Source organism: Procambarus clarkii, chromosome 72 (genome assembly GCF_040958095.1).
Source record: "Procambarus clarkii isolate CNS0578487 chromosome 72, FALCON_Pclarkii_2.0, whole genome shotgun sequence".
NCBI classification, from domain to species: domain Eukaryota; kingdom Metazoa; phylum Arthropoda; class Malacostraca; order Decapoda; family Cambaridae; genus Procambarus; species Procambarus clarkii.
In genome coordinates, this window is record NC_091221.1 from 19,320,531 (window position 1) to 19,346,502 (window position 25,972).

The following is a 25,972-nucleotide window of genomic DNA, read 5'->3' on the forward strand; positions in this document are numbered from 1 at the left end:
CAAAACTTGACATACATCTCATTCACTTCCTTGCCTAGCAACAAGTCTGTCCAATTATACTCACTAAAAAAAATTCTAAGGCTGCCATAATGTCCTCTTCTAAAGTCAAGTTTTTCAATTGCATCAACCTTCTTATTTTCTTCCAGAAAATAAGAAAATTTAAGAAAAATAAGAAAATCTTCTTTTCTTCACACTGCATACTTTATTCCCAAAAAGACATGGTCACTTTTACCCAAGGGAGGAAGGTACTGAATGTCAAATATTTCTTCCTCCTTCCTGGTAAATATCAAATCTAGCATGGAGGGGACGTCCCCTTCCCTCATCCTCGTAGCTTGTTTAACATGTTGATACAAGAATGTTTCCAGGATGAGGTCTACAAATTTACAGGTCCAAAAATCTTCTGTTTTAGCTTCATATGCTTCCCAGTATATGGATTTCAAGTTGAAGTCGCCGACTATCAGCAGTCGTGATCTATCGTTATCCGCTCTTGCTATGATCTCTCTCATTATTGTTATAAGACCTTCTCGTTTACTATCTAGCTCCTCCTTTGACCATGTGCTGCTTGGCGGTGGACTATATGCATTTATGTTCATTAGTTTATCATCCTCATGGCAGATCTCTAGTGCTATTATGTCAACTTCTTGTGGATTGGCCGTCATTATTTCGTTCACCGTTAGGGTTAGGTGTTCTTTCACCAGCACAGCAACGCCACCGCCTTTCCTAATTTTTCTGTCCCGTCTCCAAATTGAGTAGCCCCTTGGGAAAATGACCTCATTTAAAATTACATCTTCAAGTTTTGTCTCTGTGAGTGCAACAATGTCTGGTGTCTGCAGCTGTATTACATCACTTAACTCCAGTATCTTCGATCTTACTCCATCTATGTTGGTGTATGCAATCTTCAGGAACTTGTCCCCCTTCTTCTTATTTTTCACTCCCCCTCTCTCTAATGATTTTGTTGGTTTGCCTTTATGTACCACTTTACTGGTCTGCCTACCCCTATCACTTTGTAGAAAAATTAATTGATTTCTTCTTCATTCGTGCTCTCATTTAAACGTTTTGCCTCGGCGAGGTTCACGTTTCAGCTTCTCCCTATCTTCTTTTGAAAGATCTCGTCTTAACGACCACACTTTCCCATCCTCATCACTTTGTAATTTTCTAGCATTCCTTAGTACTTCTTCCATCTGTTTGGCACCATTTAGGGTGATCCTCAAAGGTCGATCTTTCCCTTTTACATATCTGCCTATTCTCCTGTAGTCGCACACATTCTCTATGGTTGTAAGACCTTCCACGAAGCCAACAATTTTATCTACTACTTTTGCTTCTTCTATAGCTCTTTCTGACCTAGATGTTATCTCCTTTTCTTTGCAGCCAAAAATTATCAGGGACTTACTTCGATCAACTGTGTTTTGCACCAACTTCGGGTTAGATGCCAATTCTTTTCTCACTTCCAGCCTAATGTTTGTTTTATCTTGGTTGCTGCAGTGTTTAACTTCCTTTACTGATTCTTCAATTCGAGTTCATAGCAATATTGGAGAATTTAAAGAAACAGCGCGCGTGAATCTAGAAAACAAGCAAAGAGCTTCCGTGCGCGGGCCAGGCGATCAGCTGTTCTTGACACTTGATGAGGAGGGGGAGGTGTTGCCATCTAGTGATCGCAGACTATTCGTGGGAATTACCGGCCGCGTCAGGATCAATTGATTTATTTGTTATTGTTTGGCCTTGTGACATCTTTCATACATTTTAAGTAAAATACAAAATTACCTTTGTGTTTTTATCATTCCCTCCATTGGTCTTGTGGCTACATTAAACTGAAAGCATTGAGTGATAACAATAAGTACCTGCCTGATTCCTGATCTTTGAGTGTGACCTTGCCAAGGCTACCACTAATTCCACCAGTCCACTGATGGTGTTACTGGCCACCAAAAACACCAGTTGGCGACCTTGTGGTTAACCGTAGAGCCCGATTGTTGGGGAGGGCACACGACAGTCAAGTGAACGAGTCGTGTTCTCACTCTTTCTTAATAAGAGGCCGTTAAGATCGACTGGTAGACTCTCCTGGCGGGCAGTGGCGCCGTGAGGATCGAGTGAAGACCCGCAGGGCTACGGTGAGTGACCTTGAGCATAACTATTGCTCACCCCAGACTAGAGTGAAGAGAGGTGAAACCCCAACACAGGGTAGTGAACTTCTAGATGTGGAAGGGAAGTTCTTATTGATTACTTGTAGGGAGTTGGTAGAGTGTTTGGTTGTCATTAGCGTGCAAGATGCAGTGCAAGGTGAGTGATTGATTACCATTTTTGTGCCAAGGAGTACTTATACTGAAGCATAGAGTTTAAACCGTAGTCTGGATTACCTGCAGAGACATGCATGTGTGTTCTAGGACTGATAGGGAAATTGACTGATTACTGTTGTATATCAAGGAATATTTATACTGATATTTATGTTATTGCAGTCATAGGCTCGTTTTCCTTGTATGTGTTTATGGATATATATATATATATATATATATATATATATATATATATATATATATATATATATATATATATATATATATATATATATATATATATATATATATATATATATATATATTATTAAATATGACCGAAAAAGTAAGATTAATAATTCTAACACGAATTTTATAAGTGTTCTGTCCTATAAGTGTCCTATAAGACTATTTTACAGGAACTTCTTTTCCACAGCTCATAAAACGGAGGAAAGGGTCCTGAAAGATATTGTTAATAGAAACGTTATCCCTACAGACAAAAATCAGAGGATACAACTGACGATTTACTATAAAACCAGAAAAACGGCCAGCCTACTCATGAGAAACTCTCCAGACACAAAACAGAACGCTTTAAAAGAGACTAACGTCGTCTATGCCTTCAAATGCCCACTTGGGGACTGTAAGCTCCAAAAAACCCAGTATATAGGCAAGACAACAACATCTCTTTCTAGGCGTTTAACGATGCATAAGCAACAGGGCTCCATTAAGGAACATATAATCTCTTCCCATAACCAAACCATCGCCAGAGAAATCCTAGTAAACAACACAGAAATCATCGATAGATAAAGCGATAGCAGGCGGCTTGACGTTTGCGAGGCACTACACATCAAGAAGTCAACACCAGCAATCAACAGCCAATTATTGCACAACTATATTCTACCCACCTCAAGACTCCGCTCCAATATAGAAGCATCAAGAAATATGGACCAATAGGCTTTCTACAAACACTTCTATTCAATACCCATTGTTTCTGTTCTGTCTTGTGTTGATACTTTTAATACCCTATTAATATCCCCTCCTGTTCTGTCTTGTGTTATGCCACATCACCCTTCCCACCTCACTCAAATGTAGATATAATATCAGAGAGATGTAAGTTCTAATCAGTTGTGTATTTGTGAAGTCTTTGAAAATGTAATAAGTTTTACGAAACGCGCCCGTGTCGCGTCAGACTAGAAATAAAAATGAATTTTGGAGAAGTGATTTTTGATTTACCTCCAACAGTGAAGCGTAATGTACGAAAGATTGAGAAAATTCGTGTTAGAATTATTAATCTTACTTTTTCGGTCATATTTAATAATATATATATATATATATATATATATATATATATATATATATATATATATATATATATATATATATATATATATATATATATATATATATATATATATATATATATATATATATATATATATATATATATATATATATATATATATATATATATATACTGTATATATATATATATATATATATATATATATATATATATATATATATATATATATATATATATATATATATGTATATGTATATATATATATATATATATATTGTGACGGTAACGCGTTGGTGTTCGGCTGTTTCAAAAGCTAGGGGTATGGCCTCGTCACATAAAGAAAAAAAAAGAGAAAAGCTGGAACTTTCGTCTGTGGTAAGGTAATGGGAAGACACACAAAACACAAGTTAATTTAACAATGAAATTTTAATTACGTTAGAAAAGCAAAACATGAATAAAATTGGGCATAAAAAATGTAACAGATAAATCAACATCAAACAAAATAAGAATAATCACTGGCAAATAAAAAGTTACGTTAAGACAAGTGAATAATAGCAAAGTAAAGTATGATGCAGGAATATTGGCTTCAAGCTGCCACCTCCCTTAGTACACGTAAGCCAAGGCTTAGTCTACCAATGAGACGTGTCAACTGTGTGGAGCACGAAGATATTCTGCCTTCCCTAGGTCGCTGTAGCTCAGACATCAACTTGTGGAGGAGGGTGGTGGGGCAGGTGCGACGGGCACCAGCCAATCAGCGACGGGCAGGCGATGGACAAGCAGTTTGCCGGTTAACGGTGGCGGAGGCGAGCAGGTGCGCCGGTGGGCTGGATACGTTTTGCTCTCTGGGCAACACTTGTTGTTGTATTTGTTGGATATATCTTCTATATTATTTATTTGTGGGACGTACTTTGGAGGGAAGAGCAGGCTCAATCTCTCTTGAGAGAGATTATCGTCACACTATATATATATATATATATATATATATATATATATATATATATATATATATATATATATATATATATATATATATATATATATATATATGTCGTACCTAGTAGCCAGAACGCACTTCTCAGCCTACTATACAAGGCCTGATTTGCCTAATAAGCCAAGTTTTCATGAATTAATTGTTTTTCGACTACCTAACCTACCTAACCTAACCTAACCTAAGTTTTTCGGCTACCTAACCTAACCTAACTTATAAAGATAGGTTAGGTTAGGTTAGGTAGGGTTGGTTAGGTTCGGTCATATATCTACGTTAATTTTAACTCCAATAAAAAAAAATTGACCTCATACATAATGAAATGGGTAGCTTTATCATTTCATAAGAAAAAAATTAGAGAAAATATATTAATTCATGAAAACTTGGCTTATTAGGCAAATCGGGCCATGTATAGTAGGCTGAGAAGTGCGTTCTGGCTACTAGGTACGACATATATATATATATATATATATATATATATATATATATATATATTATTAAATATGACCGAAAAAGTAAGATTAATAATTCTAACACGAATTTTCTCAATTTTTCGTACATTACGCTTCACTGTTGGAGGTAAATCAAAAATCAATTCTCCAAAATTCATTTTTATTTCTAGTCTGACGCGACACGGGCGCGTTTCGTAAAACTTATTACATTTTCAAAGACTTTAGTTCACAAATACACAACTGATTAGAACTTACGTATCTCTGATTTTATATCTACATTTGAGTGAGGTGGGAGGGGTGATGTGGCATTAACACAAGACAGAACAAGAGGGGATATTAATAGGGTATTAAAAGTATCAACACAAGACAGAACACAATGGGTATTGAATAGAAGTGTTTGTAGAAAGCCTATTGGTCCATATTTCTTGATGCTTCTATATTGGAGCGGAGTCTTGAGGTGGGTAGAATATAGTTGTGCAATAATTGGCTGTTGATTGCTGGTGTTGATTTCTTGATGTGTAGTGCCTCGCAAACGTCAAGCCGCCTGCTATCGCTGTATCTATCGATGATTTCTGTGTTGTTTACTAGGATTTCTCTGGCGATGGTTTGGTTGTGGGAAGAGATTATATGTTCCTTAATGGAGCCCTGTTGCTTATGCATCGTTAAACGCCTAGAAAGAGATGTTGTTGTCTTGCCTATATACTGGGTTTTTTGGAGCTTACAGTCCCCAAGTGGGCATTTGAAGGCATAGACGACGTTAGTCTCTTTTAAAGCGTTCTGTTAAACAATCGAAATGATAGCCGACAGAGTGTATCGTGATCCAGCCTGTACTCCTCTTGACATGCCAGAAAATATTCTGAGGAAACTACTCCAAGCTTGTACTAAAGAGGCACCCTTCTTGAGCCCGGATGGGCACATGTATAAGCAAGTAGATGGGGTCGCCATGGGTTCTCCCCTAGGTGTCCTGTTTGCAAACTTCTACATGGGTACCATCGAGCAAAAAGTCTTAGTCGACATGAACTTGAAACCGGCCATATACTGCAGGTATGTTGACGACATTTTTACACAGGTACCTGATGTCAGACATCTGCAGGAGCTGAAGGAGGCATTTGAGCAGAGTTCCGTGCTGCGTTTCACTTACGAGATGGAAAAGGATGGGAAGCTGCCCTTTCTAGATGTAACAGTCATGGAAAAGGGCGGGGGTTTCCACACTGCAGTCTACACTAAGGAAACAAACATAGGAATGTGCCTAAAAGCCAACAGCGACTGCCCTGACAGGTACAAGAGGAGTGTTGTTAACGCATATGTCGACCGTGCTCTCAGCCACAGCTCAGAATGGAAGCAAGTCGACGAAGAACTTTGTAGGGTAAGGCAGGTCCTAGTCAATAACGGCTTCTCCAATGGTTTCATCGAAGACATCATAAGAAGGAAAGTGAAAAGCCATGCAACCTCTGAAGAGACAACTAACACAACACCTATACCCCCTATTAGACTATTTTACAGGAACTTCTTTTCCACAGCTCATAAAATGGAGGAAAGGGTCCTGAAAGATATTGTTAATAGAAACGTTATCCCTACAGACAAAAATCAGAGGATACAACTGACGATTTACTATAAAACCAGAAAAACGGCCAGCCTACTCATGAGAAACTCTCCAGACACAAAACAGAACGCTTTAAAAGAGACTAACGTCGTCTATGCCTTCAAATGCCCACTTGGGGACTGTAAGCTCCAAAAAACCCAGTATATAGGCAAGACAACAACATCTCTTTCTAGGCGTTTAACGATGCATAAGCAACAGGGCTCCATTAAGGAACATATAATCTCTTCCCACAACCAAACCATCGCCAGAGAAATCCTAGTAAACAGCACAGAAATCATCGATAGATACAGCGATAGCAGGCGGCTTGACGTTTGCGAGGCACTACACATCAAGAAATCAACACCAGCAATCAACAGCCAATTATTGCACAACTATATTCTACCCACCTCAAGACTCCGCTCCAATATAGAAGCATCAAGAAATATGGACCAATAGGCTTTCTACAAACACTTCTATTCAATACCCATTGTGTTCTGTCTTGTGTTGATACTTTTAATACCCTATTAATATCCCCTCTTGTTCTGTCTTGTGTTAATGCCACATCACCCCTCCCACCTCACTCAAATGTAGATATAAAATCAGAGATACGTAAGTTCTAATCAGTTGTGTATTTGTGAACTAAAGTCTTTGAAAATGTAATAAGTTTTACGAAACGCGCCCGTGTCGCGTCAGACTAGAAATAAAAATGAATTTTGGAGAATTGATTTTATATTTACCTCCAACAGTGAAGCGTAATGTACGAAAGATTGAGAAAATTCGTGTTAGAATTATTAATCTTACTTTTTCGGTCATATTTAATAATATATGTCTACAGGAAAGACTGCTACCAAAATATACTAATATATATATATATATGTATATATATATATATATATATATATATATATATATATATATATATATATATATATATATATATATATATATATATATATATATATATATATATATTTATTCTCTTGCTGATAGTACAACATTGTCTTATAAGACTTGACCTACTTGATGAGGTGGGTAGTATTAGGTGGTGAGTCAGGAGTTAGGATACTACTTGATAAGCAGATGATAGAGTCCTGATGGTATTGGGGTACAACCTGACTACAATAGTATAGTGTGTTGGATATATATTATTATACGTGTATATGTATTGTCCATGTTCCTTGTCCAGTAAATGTGTTCAAATTTGCCGGTGTTTGTCTTTGTCCTTGTGAGGTTTCTCAGAAAATAGGAAAGAGAGAGAGAGAGAGATAGAAAGAACCAGGAACCATAGCTGTGGACAGGGTAGAACGGAGTAAAATCAAAGAAAAAGGGGATTGAGGAGATCATACCACATAAGGAGAGAGTCTGTAGTCATGGCGGCTGGAGTGGGTGTGTCCACGTGACAACGAGGCTAGTGTTGGAGCTGCATCCCCTAAATGTGTGATGCTAACCCCCTCTCCAGGTGCCAGAAGCATCCAGAATGATGATCTAATCAAAGTAAGCACTCTACGGAATTTTGGGTTGGTTGTCCGAAAGGAAGGACGACCAACACCGACACACAACAACAACCATCGTAATAACTCCAACGACTTGTCCCCACTGCAAGGTTCAGTGCATGTAGTGCCTCCACTGCATCGTGCACTCTGAGGTGCCCTTGCACTTCCACTGCGTCCTACATGTACTCCATGCTTCCTCTGAGGATCTACTTTTCGCAAACCTTCTCTCTCTTATCGGTTCCTCTTCTCCCGTAAGTGCGTTGTCCCCTCACAGTAACACCTGTTACCAGTCCTCTATCCAGCAACTTCCTCTCTTCCACACTAGGCTTTTGCAATGACCCAGTGCTCCTCTGGCTAAGCCGGCGCCTACCCTGGGTGTACCTGTTCCCTACTCTATTCTTACTAATGCCATTCCAATACCATCAATTCCACTGCTCTCGACGAACTTCTTCATTCCTCCACGAAAGCTTCTTCCCTGTAAACGTCTTTGTCGTTTCGTGGTCAGGTCCAATTACCTCACTGTGGCTCACCCCACCACAGTGGTTCTTTTTATCCCTACTACTAGTTTCCTGGCTGGCAGGAAACAGTGCATTGTGGCTCCTCCATTCTGTCCCTCACAGCTGCTGCTCACTCACTGAGCTCACTTTGCTCACACCTCCAGGAGGAGGGAGTGCGGTCTGCAGTTCTTCCATCGCCCCAGGCGCCTGTACTACTGCTGCTCCTCGCCACTCCTCCACGTGCATCATTAGGCTTAGTCGCAGGTCCTCGTCGGGGCTCTCCACGACCTCCGACGACCTCTCTGCACTTTCGCCCTTGTCGTCGTCCTCCTTGGCGACGTTATCATCGGTGCGGTCGGCTCTATCACTGCTGCCTGAGTCGACCGGTACCTTACCTGACAATTTTTCACCACCGCCCGATACATTGGCGCTCCTGGCCCAATCAGGTTGTACGCTGCCTCCACCCAAGTCGTTGCCCAGCACCATCTGGACATGTTTCAGGGGGTAACTTTGGGGCTACAGCTACAATGGCCTTTTCGACTCCATAGTCGGAAACCAGCTGCACCTCGTGAAACGGTAACCTGCATTCCTACCCAACACTGCGTAGTCTTACTACTCCCACAGGTGACTCATCAAAATCCTCGGGCAGAATATCCCTGGCTACCATACATACATCAGCGCCCATATCGCGAAGCACTGCAACTTCCACAGGGTCAGACTTCCAAACCTCACTCTAACCCCGAAAACGAAAGGATGCTCACTGAACTTTATCTCCCAACCATTTACATTGGAACCATTATAGTAAGGGGTATGGGTAACTACCCTCTCTTCTTCCAACATTAGTCCCACTTTCTTCTGGTGTTTGTCACACTCTCGAGCATAATGTCCCTTCATACCACAGTTGTAACATCTCTACTCTGTTGAGATTGAGGTCTACTCTGGGTAGACCTCTCCCAGTCACATGGACCACACCTTGTTGGGTCGTCGCGCTCTGGGTCCTGTCAGAACTCCCAGACACGTACTCTCTATTCGAGCTGCTTGCACCATATCTCCTACCTGTACTGCCACTCGGAAACTTCCTCACGGGTTCTCGCAAGCTCACCTGGGCTTGGGTCTTGTCACTTAAGTGTTACAATAAACCTGGCTTATACCCACTCTTCACCTCTCGATGGCTCCTCCACGAGCGGTCGTACAACTGGCCGTCTGGGTCGACTCTCCCTCAGAGAACCCAATGCCTCCTCCAACATGTCCGCTCAATCAGTTGCTATCTAGAGGTCCTTAATGTCTACTTCTCGTACTCTAACCCTCAGCTCTGGGTGGAGTACAGACATGAAATTTTCCATAACCATCAGCTGCTTAATCTCTTCAGCTGTCTCCGCACTCCTCGCCCTTCAGCCACCTCAAGTACCTCCACTCCATTTCTCTGGCAGTCTCGGCGTACGACTTCCTCAGCGCTTGGGTGCACTCCTGGAACCTCTTCCTGTACAGTCCTGGCGTCAATTTGAAAGAATGGATCATGGCACTCTTCACGGCCTCATAACTTGCACACTCGTCGAGGTCCAGCATGTTAAAAGCCTCCCGTGTCTCGCTAGTCAGTCTACTCTGGACCAGTTCCGCCCAATCCACTTCCGGCCATTTCTTCATGGTCGTAACCCTCTCAAAATGGTCGAAAAAAAACCTCTGCCTCATGAAGTACAAAAACTGGCAGGTCTTGTTTCTTCACCCCGGTGGGCATAAAGATGTATAAAATGTATCTGTCTGAGTGGTGGTGGGGTCACCCCAAGCTCCGCCTGCCTCAGCTCGACCTCCTTGTTGGCCTGTATCTCCTGTCGACGTAACTGGATCTTGGCGTCACGCTCTTCCCATCGTAATTGCATTTCTCGCTCTTCCCGTTTCATCTGTGCCTCTCGCTCTTCCCGTCAAAGTTGTGCCTCTCGCTCTTCCCATCCCAGCTGCCACTCACGCTCTTCCCTTTGCAGCTGGACGTCTCGTTCATGCTCTTCCCTCCTCAGCTGCAGCTGGACGTCTCGTTCATGCTCTTCCCTCCTCAGCTGCATCTTTATCATCCGTTTCACATGTCTCCTGCTTCCGCTGGACCCCTGCTGCTTCCTTATCGCTCCGGTCCCCACCAACACTGTCAGGTGCTTGGGACGGTTCTTTCCTAGTGGCCTCTTCTCGTGCCTTGAGCTGAGCCACGATCTCTATTCGTCGCTCTGCCACCTTGGATGATCTCAACTTTATCCCAAAGTGGTCCGCCACTAGCTGCAGCTGGGCTTTGGTACACTCTTCTAAAATTTTCTCATCCCTCGTCGCAATAAATTTAATCACTATTCTCCTCCATCTCTATAACTGAGCAATAGTACTAATACCACACTGGCTTCACTATTTCAGCCTCTGCACTACTGGGTAGCACTGTCACTGTTCATCGAGTTCATCGGCAACACTGATCACGACTCTGGTAACACTGTATTTATACTTTAGCAATACTGTCCTGAAATCTAGGCAACACAGTAACCTGATTAACGCATCCTGGCAAGGTCGCCAAATTGTCATGCGTCACTCACCTTGGCCTTGTGTTACGTGAGGTTGCAGTCAAACCGCGGGGGATCATGCTATTGATCCTGTAACCTCACGCAGTGGGTCTCTGCTCCATCCACTAAGGTATCATTATCACCCCCAGGGAGCTCTCCTAGTCATGCCTCAAGACCCGTCACCACTATTTGACATTGGACCCAAGGGGAAAAGGAGATGGTAAGCTGAGTAAGCTCAATCCTGCAGCATGTGACTCCCCACTGAGCCTGCCCACCTGTGCGTGGCAAAGTTTTGCCGGACTCCCGGCTGTAATCTCAATTCCACCTCTTCCTTTCTGGTCGCCAGCAGGGTAATTCTCTCTGCTTGTTGGAAATAACCAACAGTTTTATACATCTTTGTATTTTATGCAACCTTTGTATTAACCACAAGTAGTTACTAAAATTACTAACTTGTAGATTTGATCATTATCATGATTTATTTAAACATATTGCCAGATTCTTCCTAGTCAGAGTGACGACAAGAGGAACGACAGGCAGTAAAATGAATTCTCTCCACATTTAGTTGGATTTATAACAGAGTCCAGTTTATAATTTCCTTTATTAAAAATAGTTACTTACTAATAAGTTTAATTTCGTAGTATACTACTTACTGGAACTCCCTTATTTAGTTGATATTAAACATTCTAGAGTAAATTACTTTAATGTAAATGATTTTACTTTAATTTCCTCGATTAGCTGCACAATTTTAATAAGCCAATTTATGTTACGTGAAATTCTATTTTATCACAGAAGAATTTAATGTGATATTAATACTCGTCACTACCTCTTCCTTCCTTAGTCAATTGCGATATATACATATCCATTTATGCTCGAGATGTCTATCGAGAGCCGCGCATGCGCAATAAGGAAAAGGAGGAAGACGTGAGAGCGTCACCAGACACAGAACGAGAGAGAACACGACTTGGACGCCATTGACAGCGTGTAGCAGATCTACGTTTTGATCCTACCTATTTCGCTCCCACGATCAGTAGAGCGGTGCCACGTTATCTGGCATGATAGAGCTGTGTCCCAGACTAGCATATCTGCAATTCCAAAGTCAACGTCTTTCAAGCAGCAGCTGGAGGACAAAGAATTGCTAAAGTCTCCACATCAACGGACACGCGGCTCGGCAGCTAGGTTCACCTGTTTGTTATCATGTGGCCACAGTTAACATTTAGGCTAGTTGTCGTTAGGCCGTATATAAAATAATAAAATCCCTTACGTGTCTTTAGTAAATTTACCATCTAAATAGATGATTATTTTCATTGTTTTCTACAGAAGGAATTTACAGTGCTTGAATATAAATTGCACAGATATTGGCTGAAATTTCCTACAGTTATCCTCATGATTTAGGATGTATTTGTAGTCACTGATTATGTAGAAGATTTCTACAATGTAATTGCCTTTCAGTACCAAGGCGACGTCAACCGAGGTGCTAGGCTTCCCACCGTTCCGTGCAACAATTTGCCCTATGCAACACGTCGTCGGTGGAGCGTAGCAACTGATTACACCTCACTAGATTTACAGCTAAGCTGTCCCTTTTTTATCTGTAACAATAACTCGCTAATTACAGTAGTGATTTCTAAACGAGATCAATTATACTAACCCATTGATTTACTGACACTGTTCAATATTTCAGTAGTATATTGAGGAGCATTTACCTCCAATTAATGTTATATAATCAACCTTATTTACTTTCATATTTTATTTACTCTGGTGAAGAACCAGCACCAGAATAATGCTAGGGATGTATTAATCTTTTAGCATGTAACCCCCAATTTTGTGTAAGTTAATTTGACTCCATTTATATCAGAAATACAGTTTCACTAAGATCCACAGGACACTAGTTCTTGGGATCAGTTTTTCCATTGCTTTATTTTGTTTTCCATTTTTTCTCCACAAGTGGTGGTCCTTCATAGCTATCGAAGTATATATTTAATTATTAGTTATTGGAGTCAAGTTTTCCCCCACACCTAGTGCACAAACTGGAGATGTAGGCAGGAGTGAAAGGGAAGGTACTCCACTGGATAAGAGATTACCTAAGCAACAGGACACAGCGAATCACCGGGAGGAGTGAGGTCTCGGAGTGGCGGGGAATCACACACAGGAAGCAGCCGTAGCAGCTGTCTAATTCCCAGGTACCTATTTACTGCTAGGTAACAGGCGCATCAGGATGAAAGAAACTCTGCCCATTTGTTTCACTCTCGGGCTCACCATAGCCCGTGCTATTTGGAACTTTTTGTTGCCAGTACCTGAATCTATAACAACATCAACAAGACCTTTGGTAGAACTGTGAAGCCCGTGTCTCAAGAAGTTTTCTTAATGGCGACTCTATTGCCAGTCTCCGTCTAAGTCTATGCAAGTGGCGTCCCTCCTCCCTCTCCCCGCTTGGGAAACCCTAACCATAAACGGCTCGAGTTTCATTTCACCTGGAGTGACACTTATTTTTATATTTTGTATGTAAATACTTCTATGAGACGCGAGGTGTTTTTTTTTATTATATACAGTGATTGGACTGCTTGTTTTAAGATTACTTTATAGTAAAATAGAGATGTTGACGTGGCAAAAATCCCATACTCTATGAGAAGCACCGAAATTTCAATTTCTTTGCATGATTCACTAACCTAATTTCGGGTTAGTTATTGTTAGTATTTGCCTAACATGGTTGCATTTGTTAGGTATGCTAGGAGTTAGTATTTAGTGTCGGAATTTCCGACACAAAGTGTATAGGTCCGTTTCTCTGGATGGAGTGTTTGGATAGGGAGCCTTTTTTTTTTTTTTTTTTTTTTTTTTTTTTTTAGATGTATACAAGAGTTGTTAGATTCTTGTACAGCCACTAGTACGCGTAGCGTTTCGGGCAGGTCCCTGGAATACGATCCCCTGCCGTGAAGAATCGTTTTTTCATCCAAGTACACATTTTACTGTTGCGTTAAACAGAGGCTACAGTTAAGGAATTGCGCCTAGTAAATCCTCCCCGGCCAGGATACGAACCCATGACAGCGCTCGCGGAACGCCAGGCGAGTGTCTTACCACTACACCATGGAGACTGTAGAGACCTACAGACGGAGACCTTGGTTCACAACCGAGTCAATAGGCTGGCACTTCAGATAATAAAACTGAAATTTAATGAAATAATAAAGATTAACAATGCTACTTTCATATTTGTAAATTAAACAAAAAAAAATGATTATCTTTAACTTCATCCTCGGCACTAGATGGGTCTGGTTGAGGAGAAACTTCAAGCATTGTACAACGTTTTTGTAAGATGCGATTGTTGCGATGTCTTAGAACACCTTTGATGGAGTGTGTGAGTGATGCAATATTTTTCTGATCTCGATAAACTGAATTTGACCCAAAAAATGGTGTTTATCAGCTCTAATTTCATTTTAATTGTCAGTTTGGATTTTACATAGTTCATAGAACTGAATACTCTTTCTATTTAATAATTTAAATGCGGTAATTATAATGCGGACATGGCGCATTAGATAATTTTTCAAATGGATTTCAACCAACGGTATCTTTAAATTGAAGATTTTCTTTCCAGAAAGAGTCTGTATCTGTTTTATTATTCCAATCAATTAAATTAATTTTTTCTGACTGGTATTCAGTCTTAGCTTATGTCTCTTGTGAAACAACTAAGCACTTCAATACTTCGTAAATCGAAGAAATGTCTTTGCTTGGCTGATACTTATTATTTGTTTAGAAGAGAGAAGTTATGCAAAACTTATATATTATCAGGCAGCGTCTGTTTCAGCTATTGAAACACAAAAGTGAAGAGTTTAATGTACTTATCTCAAAATATATTCTTCTTTTGTTGAAATAAGTTTATTGACTGTTAATTCTTCATTTTTTAAGGTTATAGACCAGGAATGACTTTCAATAATATTGCAAATGAGATGGTCAACATTGCAGGATGGAAGCACAACTTTCTTTTCAAATGATCTAACAAGAAGGAGACCATCAGCATCTTTTTTATTGACCAATGTTTTTGGATTTAAATAAGTTATTGACTCTTTGTACTTCACTAAATATGGGTTACTTAACAAGCAGAAACAGCAAGACCTTGTATCGGAATGTAAGTTAGACAAAAATAAGTTGTGTAGCATCTGTCTCTCTTTCTCGTTTCCTTAAAAGTGATCCTTCAATTTTGACCAATGTTCAAATATTTGATCCACAGCTGGTTGAGCACACAGCCGCCTCGTTTTATAGTTAGCAGGACAGGTCACCATCACTATGAGATTCATAACTTTTTATAGTCAACTTGTCTAACAGAGGAGTGAGAGACCCACTATGGGTCTGCAACGACAACTTCCAAATTTCAAGGTAGACGTTGAGAAGATGTGTGAGGAACTGCCAGTTGTCTGGAGTGGCAACACTTCTTATCAAAATGAGTGATGAATCTTCCTCTTTTAATCTTGTATAAATTCCAATATTAATTCCACAACATAACACTCGTATTATCTGTTCCTTTTTAAACAAGGTTCTTCAAGCTCATCTTCTATTCGATTAGAGAAATTTAATTCACTCTACAATACTCGGCTTCAAATTGTTTAAGTAGAACCAGTCCAAGATATGTCGACACAACTTTATTTTGATTTTTACTTTAGTAAATAATGTATATACTTATCACCTTTAGAATTAAATATCATTAAACTCACGTAACAACAAACTGTACTGACTTTTACTTAAATGATAATTCCAATCCTACTCAAAATGGCTACCAAACATTTATTTATGATATTGCTGCATTTTGTGCGATGGATCTTAAAATTTGACCCCATTTTACTGCCATCAATATTGTTCTTTCACAGATCAAGTAGATGGTTACAGTTCCTTAGAGCAGAGTGACAACATAAGTGAAAACAGCTCCTTTCATCTTAGATCATTTATGTTTCTCAGGTGTAAACATTGAAATAGTTATTTATAAGACTTACAATGATACACTGAACGTGATTTTTCAAATCTTGATATTTTTCTTTTAACTCTGTTTTGCAGTACTTAAATTGTGTTCATCAAGCAACTATTATCCATTCCTTGAAGTTGATCCTATAACCACTCCTTCCTGAATTTTTTATCATACTGCTTAACTTTTGGCATTTTTTGAAAAGGGTTATAAACTATGAATGTTAATAATATCCAGTACAATAAACTATGTCAACAAAGCATTATTATTAGTTCATATAAAAACGCTCTCACTATATATGTCATTAATGAAAACCCCCTCACTGTTGAACAGACGCTACTGAGTCACCGGATCTGCTGACTGTTCTTGTCGTGTGTACTGTGTCTGTGCCAGTCTTGTGTACTGTGTCTGTGCTAGTCGTGAGTACTGTGTCTGTGCTAGTCGTGAGTACTGTGTCTGTGCTAGTCGTGTGTACTGTGTCTGTGCTAGTCGTGAGTACTGTGTCTGTGCTAGTCTTGTGTACTGTGTGCTAGTCGTGTGTACTGTGTCTGTGCTAGTCTTGTGTACTGTGTCTGTGCTAGTCGTGAGTACTGTGTCTGTGCTAGTCGTGTGTACTGTGTCTGTGCTAGTCGTGTGTACTGTGTCTGTGCTAGTCGTGTGTACTGTGTCTGTGCTAGTCTTGTGTACTGTGTCTGTGCTAGTCGTGAGTACTGTGTCTGTGCTAGTCGTGTGTACTGTGTCTGTGCTAGTCTTGTGTAACGTGTCTGTGCTGGTCGTGTGTACTGTGTCTGTGATAGTCTTGTGTACTGTGTCTGTGTTAGTCGTGTGTACTGTGTCTGTGCTAGTCTTGTGTACTGTGTCTGTGCTAGTCGTGAGTACTGTGTCTGTGCTAGTCGTGAGTACTGTGTCTGTGCTAGTCGTGTGTACTGTGTCTGTGCTAGTCGTGAGTACTGTGTCTGTGCTAGTCGTGAGTACTGTGTCTGTGCTAGTCGTGTGTACTGTGTCTGTGCTAGTCGTGAGTACTGTGTCTGTGCTAGTCTTGTGTACTGTGTCTGTGCTAGTCGTGTGTACTGTGTCTGTGCTAGTCTTGTGTACTGTGTCTGTGCTAGTCGTGAGTACTGTGTCTGTGCTAGTCGTGTGTACTGTGTCTGTGCTAGTCTTGTGTACTGTGTCTGTGCTAGTCTTGTGTACTGTGTCTGTGCTAGTCGTGAGTACTGTGTCTGTGCTAGTCGTGTGTACTGTGTCTGTGCTAGTCGTGTGTACTGTGTCTGTGCTAGTCTTGTGTACTGTGTCTGTGCTAGTCTTGTGTACTGTGTCTGTGCTAGTCGTGAGTACTGTGTCTGTGCTAGTCGTGAGTACTGTGTCTGTGCTAGTCGTGTGTACTGTGTCTGTGATAGTCTTGTGTACTGTGTCTGTGATAGTCTTGTGTACTGTGTCTGTGCTAGTCTTGTGTACTGTGTCTGTGCTAGTCTTGTGTACTGTGTCTGTGATAGTCTTGTGTACTGTGTCTGTGCTAGTCTTGTGTACTGTGTCTGTGCCAGTCTTGTGTACTGTGTCTGTGCTGGTCGTGTGTACTGTGTCTGTGCTAGTCTTGTGTACTGTGTCTGTGCTAGTCGTGTGTACTGTGTCTGTGCTAGTCTTGTGTACTGTGTCTGTGCTAGTCGTGAGTACTGTGTCTGTGCTAGTCGTGTGTACTGTGTCTGTGCTAGTCTTGTGTACTGTGTCTGTGCTAGTCTTGTGTACTGTGTCTGTGCTAGTCGTGAGTACTGTGTCTGTGCTAGTCGTGTGTACTGTGTCTGTGCTAGTCGTGTGTACTGTGTCTGTGCTAGTCTTGTGTACTGTGTCTGTGCTAGTCTTGTGTACTGTGTCTGTTCTAGTCGTGAGTACTGTGTCTGTGCTAGTCGTGAGTACTGTGTCTGTGCTAGTCGTGTGTACTGTGTCTGTGATAGTCTTGTGTACTGTGTCTGTGATAGTCTTGTGTACTGTGTCTGTGCTAGTCTTGTGTACTGTGTCTGTGCTAGTCTTGTGTACTGTGTCTGTGATAGTCTTGTGTACTGTGTCTGTGCTAGTCTTGTGTACTGTGTCTGTGCCAGTCTTGTGTACTGTGTCTGTGCTGGTCGTGTGTACTGTGTCTGTGCTAGTCGTGAGTACTGTGTCTGTGCTAGTCGTGTGTACCGTGTCTGTGCTAGTCTTGTGTACCGTGTCTGTGCTGGTCGTGTGTACTGTGTCTGTGATAGTCTTGTGTACTGTGTCTGTGATAGTCTTGTGTACTGTGTCTGTGCTAGTCTTGTGTGCTGTGTCTGTGCAAGTCGTGTGTACTGTGTCTGTGCTGGTCGTGTGTATCGTGTCTGTACTAGTCGTGTGTACCGTGTCTGTGCTAGTCGTGTGTACCAAGTCTGTGCTAGTCGTGTGTACCGTGTCTGTCCTAGTCGTGTGTACTGTGTCTGTGCTAGTCGTGTGAGTAGTAGGATTGACGACTATGCCCGTGCGTTTTGGTTTTTTCCGGGCACGGTCTACGCACCCCCGGATTCCAGTACGACTATGCCCGTGCGTTTTGGTTTTTTCCGGGCACGGTCTACGCACCCCCGGATTCCAGTACGACTATGCCCGTGCGTTTTAGTTTTTTCCGGGCCCGGTCTACGCACCCCCGGATTCCAGTACGACTATGCCCGTGCGTTTTTGTTTTTTCCGGGCCCGGTCTCCGCATCCCCTGATTCCAGTACGACTACGCCCGTGCGCTTTGGTTTTTTCCGGGGACGGTCTCCGCACCCCCGGATTCCAGTACGACTATGCCCGTGCGTTTTGTTTTTTTCCGGGCCCGGTCTACGCACCCCCGGATTCCAGTACGACTACGCCCGTGCGTTTTTGTTTTTTCCTGGCCCGGTCTCCGCACCCCCTGATTCCAGTACGACTACGCCCGTGCGTTTTGGTTTTTTCCGGGCACGGTCTACGCACCCCCGGATTCCAGTACGACTACGCCCATGCGTTTTTGTTTTTTCCGGGCCCGGTCTACGCACCCCCGGATTCCAGTACGACTATGCCCGTGCCTTTTTGTTTTTTCCGGGCCCGGTCTACGCACCCTGGGTTTTCTCTATTCAACTTGCCTAGGGATTAAAAAGCCGGTCCCTGGCATCCCCAAATTTCGTTGGCTCAGTGACCCTGCACAGACATTGCTAATGGTAAATGACGTCACCAGCTAGCTGCTCAGCGTTCCTGCACCCATGTTCGAGGGGATTAAAAAGCCGGTCTATAAGTCGTGTGTTTTGCGATACAACAGTGACCTTGAAACCTAATATAAAATACCATCATCCCTAGTCTATTTTTAATTTCATATTTACTTCCAACCATCACCCATTACATTTATCAAAGGGGATCATGTATGTGAGGGAAGAACATAACTTCAGCACTGCAAGAAGTGTTGTGTGTATTTTCAAGTTCGTCCCCTGCTGCCTGTATTTACCCAGGTCTTTTTCCTAAATATAAAACTTATCCAATTCATTTCCTATTCTGTTTCATGTTGATACGTATAATAGGTTATTAATATTCCCCTTTACTATGACCATTCAGTCACACCTCTATCATGTCACCCCTATTTCTTCTTCGTCGTCGTTCTAGAGAATGTAATTTGAGCTTTGACAATCTTTCTTGAAGGATCGTTTATTATGCATAGGGCAAAAAATAAAAAAAACTGCTATCAGTCGTTTATATTAAAAAATAGAGGCCTGGGCATTGGTGATTTCAATGCGTGTTCAGTAGTAAACCAATATTAGCCTTAACCACTTACACGTCTCACATTCGCTCAAAACATACCTCCCACACCATACTGTAGCATTTGACAAATAAAAAAACTCATTCAGTAAAAGCAAGCCTCTCATATTTTGAAATAAAGCCTTCTGCAGTTACCGCCTTTTGTGACGTCATCATCCCTAATGTGGCGCGAGGCGTCAACGGGCTAAATGCGGATCCCAGGAGGTTCACACATAAGTGTGAACTCTTAATCTGGCTTAATACCTCACCTATACTCTGTGCTTCATCAGAGTTGATATTCAGCTACAATAGCTCGTATTTTCGCTCGTTGCTTATATTTTCTGTTATTCATAAACCCGATCAAACCTTCCTAACCTAACCTATCCTAACTTATTATATATAACAAACAAATACTTTCTACAGAACAGTTATTGTTGTTGTTTAGTGACATCGTGAAAAGCGAACTCAGGTATAAGGATAACGTATTGCTAGCCATTAGCATATAGGTGTGAAGGTATTACTGCACCTTACTGGTCAACTATTTATGACGTCACCAGACAACCAATGCGACCTTTGGCGTCCTACTGGCAAGAGTATTTGATGTTATTATTCAAAAATGACTAGACTATCCATCCCCACCTAACCTAATCAGAGGACTAAGAATATACATTTTTGTCATCCACAACTGTAATCATTATTCAGTGATAAGTTCAAAAGTATAACAGAAGCCCAAATGTCGTACTGCAATTTAAGCAGAATCGTACATCTGGCAGCATAGCAGGTGAGCTGAACATAAGAATAAAGGTAACTGCAGAGGTCCTATTGGCCCATACCAGGCAGCTCCTATATATTTCCACCCAATCTCATTCATGTCCACCCTATGCTTAAAACAACCAAGGGATCCCACTTAAAGTATTAGTTTACAATAATAGTTTTAATAAATAGCTCTTATTCTAGTTTTATACACAACAGCAATTATGAAACCCTATAGCTAGATATTCTACTTTAATCCACAAGTAGTTACCACACATCTGGCAGTACAGCGGATTAGTGGCTGTGTTCATAGGCTAGTCAACTGTCCTCACATCCATCAAATAGCTATCTAAATGTCCCACCTCAATTCATCCATCTAGCAACTCAGCTGGATGCTAGTCACTATATTCATAGGCTAATCATTTCTACACCTCAAAAAATCCTAGTCTTGCTACGCAAATCAGGTAACTTGTTTCTAAACCAACAGTCGCAAATACAAGCATACATACCTACTCATACTCCACAACCTATACATTCATAGAGAATAGCCTAGTTTTTTGCCACCATTTCCCCATTAATCAGATGCAATTTATGCCATACACAGAAAATACAGCATCTACACACCAAATATGCCATTTATGCACAAAATATATTATTTACACTCAAAATATGCCATCACACAAAAATATGTCATTTATAGACAAAAATATAACATTTGCATGCAAAAATATGTCAGTTGGACATGAAAATGTAGCATTTACACAATATTGCATGGATACTCAGAGTATGACATTTACACAAAGTACGGTATTTTGCACAAATATATCAAAATACTTATGCATTTAGACAATCAAAATGAGCTTTCACTAAAATTACACAATTTCACAAACATAATTTTCACAAAATACCCACACATTGTCTCATAAACAAAAATACACTTACACCATGAAGATCTATTTAATCAGATTACAGAGCTTACACAAAATACACAATTTTCACACACAAATACAGTTGCACCAGTTCCACTTCAACAAATTTAAAACATAACTTGCATAAATGCACTATTATCACAAAATTATTATAAAACATAAACAATTATTACACAAATTGTATAATTATTTTACATCTTTGCACAATTAATACAAGAAAACTTGCTATATAATTACTCAACTTGCACAATGACAATCAATACACAAAGGTATAAATAAACAATTCGTCCATATGCAATTACACAACATGCGCAATTAATACACAACTTATACAAATATTACACATCTTTCATAATTATTACACAACTTGTACAAATGCATATCTAGCACAAATATGTACAATACATAACTACCCCAAATATGAAAATACACAACCAGCATAAATACACGATTTACACAAATACAATTGCGACATTTACACAATTAATGCACAACTTGCTCAAAAATATAATCAATACACAACTTACCAAAATATGAACAATACATAACTAGCACATATTCATTAAATACACAACTAAGCAATTTCCGCAAATACACATACAAAAACATATACAATTAATACATACAACTTGCACAAAACAATACACAATTTATAGAAATATAATCAATACATAATTGCAATAATCATACAACTTATGCAAAATACATAATCTGCACAATTAATACACAAGTATATTAATTGTGCTATATATGTACAAACACAACCAACTAGGTCAAACAATACACAATTTGCATGATATTTAGGACATTAATTATAATATGCTGAGTGTAACCAACTCCCCAAAAGTCAGAATTTCATATATAAAAATGGTGCATATGACTTCCGATGAGCTAAATATATAACACATTCTTTTTCCATTAAGATATCAACATTATTAGTGCTAAACTATTCATCTAACATATGTCCACTGTTTTTATATCCTATTAATACCTTCCTTGTTACATCCTCTCCAATCAGACCACCCATATTTATGTATTTATTCAAACCATCTAACAGACTTATTTGTTCTAGCCTTAGTTATGATAGGGCAGGTGGGGTTAGGTGAAGTCAGTATTTTCTATGATAATTTTAGACAAATTTGCTATATCTTATCAAAATGCATCTTGTTAAAACTTAAATTCATCTAAATCTATAAAAAATATACTTATACTACGCAAATTTGACTAAATTCAACCTAGCTAAACTAACTAAATATGAGCATCCCATATCCTCACATACAAGCCTATGTCGCCTCTGTCCATACATTATATGAGTCTGCCATATAGCTCGAACCCCAAATAGGAAAATTTACACTATTTCATAAACATGCTAGTTCATTACCCTAAGATATTATATATGTCCTTCCCTACACGACCTTACCTAACCTGACCTGGCATAATCAAACCTAGTTTTAGTTCAAGTTGGTGAAATTTAAGCTATGCCACTTTAATTCGACATAATTTATGGCAATTTCCACCAAATATACCCAAATGTTTCGTAGCATAGCACTGCCAAAGCCCATTTTCTCCTATTCCATACTACCCTACACAACCTCACCTAACCTGACCTAGCATATCCAAACCTGGATTTGGTTAAAGTTGGCGAAATTTATGCTATGCCACCTAAATATAACCTAATTTAAGGCAATTTCCACCAAATATACCCAAATGTTGTGTATCATAGCATCACCAAAGCCCATTTTTACCTACATTTTCTCCTATTCCATCCTACCCTACACAACCTCACCTAACCTACCCTAGCATATCCAAACCTGGATTTGGATAAAGTCTGCGAAATTTAAGCTATCCCACCTAAATTCTACCTAATTTAAGGCAATTCCCACCAAATATCCCCAAATGTTGCGTATCACAGCACTGCCAAAGCCCATTTTTACCTACATTTTCTCCTATTCCATCCTACCCTACGCAACCTTACCTAACCTATCCTACCATATCCAAACCTAGATTTGGTTAAAGTCTGCGAAATTTAAGCTATCCCACCTAAATTCGATCTAATTTAAGGCAATTCCCACCAAATATCCCCAAATGTTGTGTATCACAGCACTGCCAAAGCCCATTTTTACCTACATTTTCTCCCATTCCATCCTACCCTACGCAACCTTACCTAACCTATCCTAGCATATCCAAACCTAGATTTGGTTAAAGTCGTGGAAATTTAAGTTATTCCAAATAAATTTGACCTAATTTAAGACAATTTCCACCAAATATACCCAAAAATGTTTTGGAACATAGCACGGCCAAAGCTCATTTTAGCTGAGTTTTCACCTATTCCAACCTGCCCAAGACAACCCTACCCAGCCTCTCCTGGCATATCCAAAGTTAGATTTGATTATATTTGGCAAAATTTATGCCTTTCCAACCTAAATTTTACCTAATTTAAGCCAATTTCCACCGAATATACCCAAATATTTTGTATCTTAGCATGGTCAAAGTTCATTTTAGCTGAGTTTTCACCTATTCCAACCTGCCCTAGACAACCCTACCCGGCCTCTCCTGGCATATCCAAAGTCAGATTTGATTATAGTTGGCAAAATTTATGCCTTTCCCACCTACATTTTACCTAATTTATGCCAATTTCCACCGAATATACCCAAATGTTTTGTATCTTAGCATGGTCAAAGTTCATTTCACCCAAGTTTTTCACCTATTTCATCTTACCTTACACAGCCTTACCTAACCTGACCTAGCATATCCCAAGCTAGGTTTGATTAGAGTTCGTGAAATTTATGCTTACTCACCTAAATTCAACCTAATTTAAGACAATTTCTACCCAATATACCCAAAATGTTTTGTTACATAGCTCAGCCAAAGACCATTTTAGCCAAGTTTTCACATATTCCAACCTACCCTACATGGCCTTACCTATCCCTGACCTAGCAGATTTGATTTAAGTTGGGGAAATTTAAGCTATCGCCACCAAATTGTAGACAATTTCCACCAAATATGCCTAAATGTTGTGTATCATAGCACAGCCAAAACCCATTTTATCCACATTTTCACCCATTCCATCTAAACCTGGACCTAACCTCTGATACGACATATACTCAGAGAAGTGATGATTTTTGGATATGAACCTAAATGCCCGTGCCTAACCTGCAAGAGTCTTGGAGCTTTGTTGAATATTTTATCTATTTTTCTTCGAAACTGAAGTTTTAGATATGAACCTATCCGCACTGTGCCTAACCTGCTAGGTTCTTTGTTGAACATTGTAACAATATTCATTGAAAATTTATGTTTTGGATATGGACCTAACAGCCCCTCTCTTTTAAAACTTGGAATTGTGTTCAATATTGTACATATATTGTTGGGTATGTGTTTTGTTTTTACACATCAACCCAACCGTCCTGGACCAAACCTCCCTTCATCTAACTTCAAATTTATCGTAAATATGGAAGGAACGTGTTGTTTGTGCATCAACCCAACCGTCCTTGACCTAACCTCCCTTCATCAAACTTCAAATTTATCATAAATATGGGAGGACCGTGTTATTTGTGCATCAACCCAGCCGTCCTGGGCCTAACCTCCCTTTATCTAACTTCAAATTTATTGTATTTATGGGAAGAAGGTGTTGTTTATGCACCAACCCAACCTCCCTGGACCTAACCTCTGATACACGAATCTTGGTTCAATATTGCATCATACTCGTAGCATATTTTTTTCACATAATTCAACCATCCTCAACCTAACCTCTATTACCTGGGGGGAGGGAGGTTAATGGAAAATATGATAATAATGGGAATTTTCTCTACATCAGTTCAACTTAACCATCCTTAACCTAACCTTAGTTAGAAAGGGATATAACTCACCAAAACTATTTAATTACCATCTACCCAATTTTCCTTATCCTAACCTATAACTAGAGGGTTTAGACCCCCCTTTACCTGGAAATTATAGTATAGGGAAAAATTAGGGAATGTTAGGTTTATATGTGAAAATATATTCCTACCTTAAATATATAGTATAATTTCGAGATAAAGGGTGTCGTGTGTACCGTGTCTGTGCTAGTCGTGTGTACCGTGTCTGTGCTGGTCGTGTGTACCGTGTCTGTGCTGGTCGTGTGTACCGTGTCTGTGCTAGTCTTGTGTACCGTGTCTGTGCTGGTCGTGTGTACCGTGTCTGTGCTGGTCGTGTGTACCGTGTCTGTGCTGGTCGTGTGTACCGTGTCTGTGCTAGTCGTGTGTACCGTGTTTGTGCTAGTCTTGTGTACCGTGTCTGTGCTAGTCGTGTGTACCGTGTCTGTGCTAGCCGTGTGTACCGTGTCTGTGCTAGTCGTGTGTACCGTGTCTGTGCTAGTCGTGTGTACCGTGTCTGTGCTAGTCGTGTGTACCGTGTCTGTGCTAGTCGTGTGTACCGTGTCTGTGCTAGTCGTGTGTACCGTGTCTGTGCTAGTCGTGGGTACCGTGTCTGTGCGCAGTGATACTGTCGTGATCG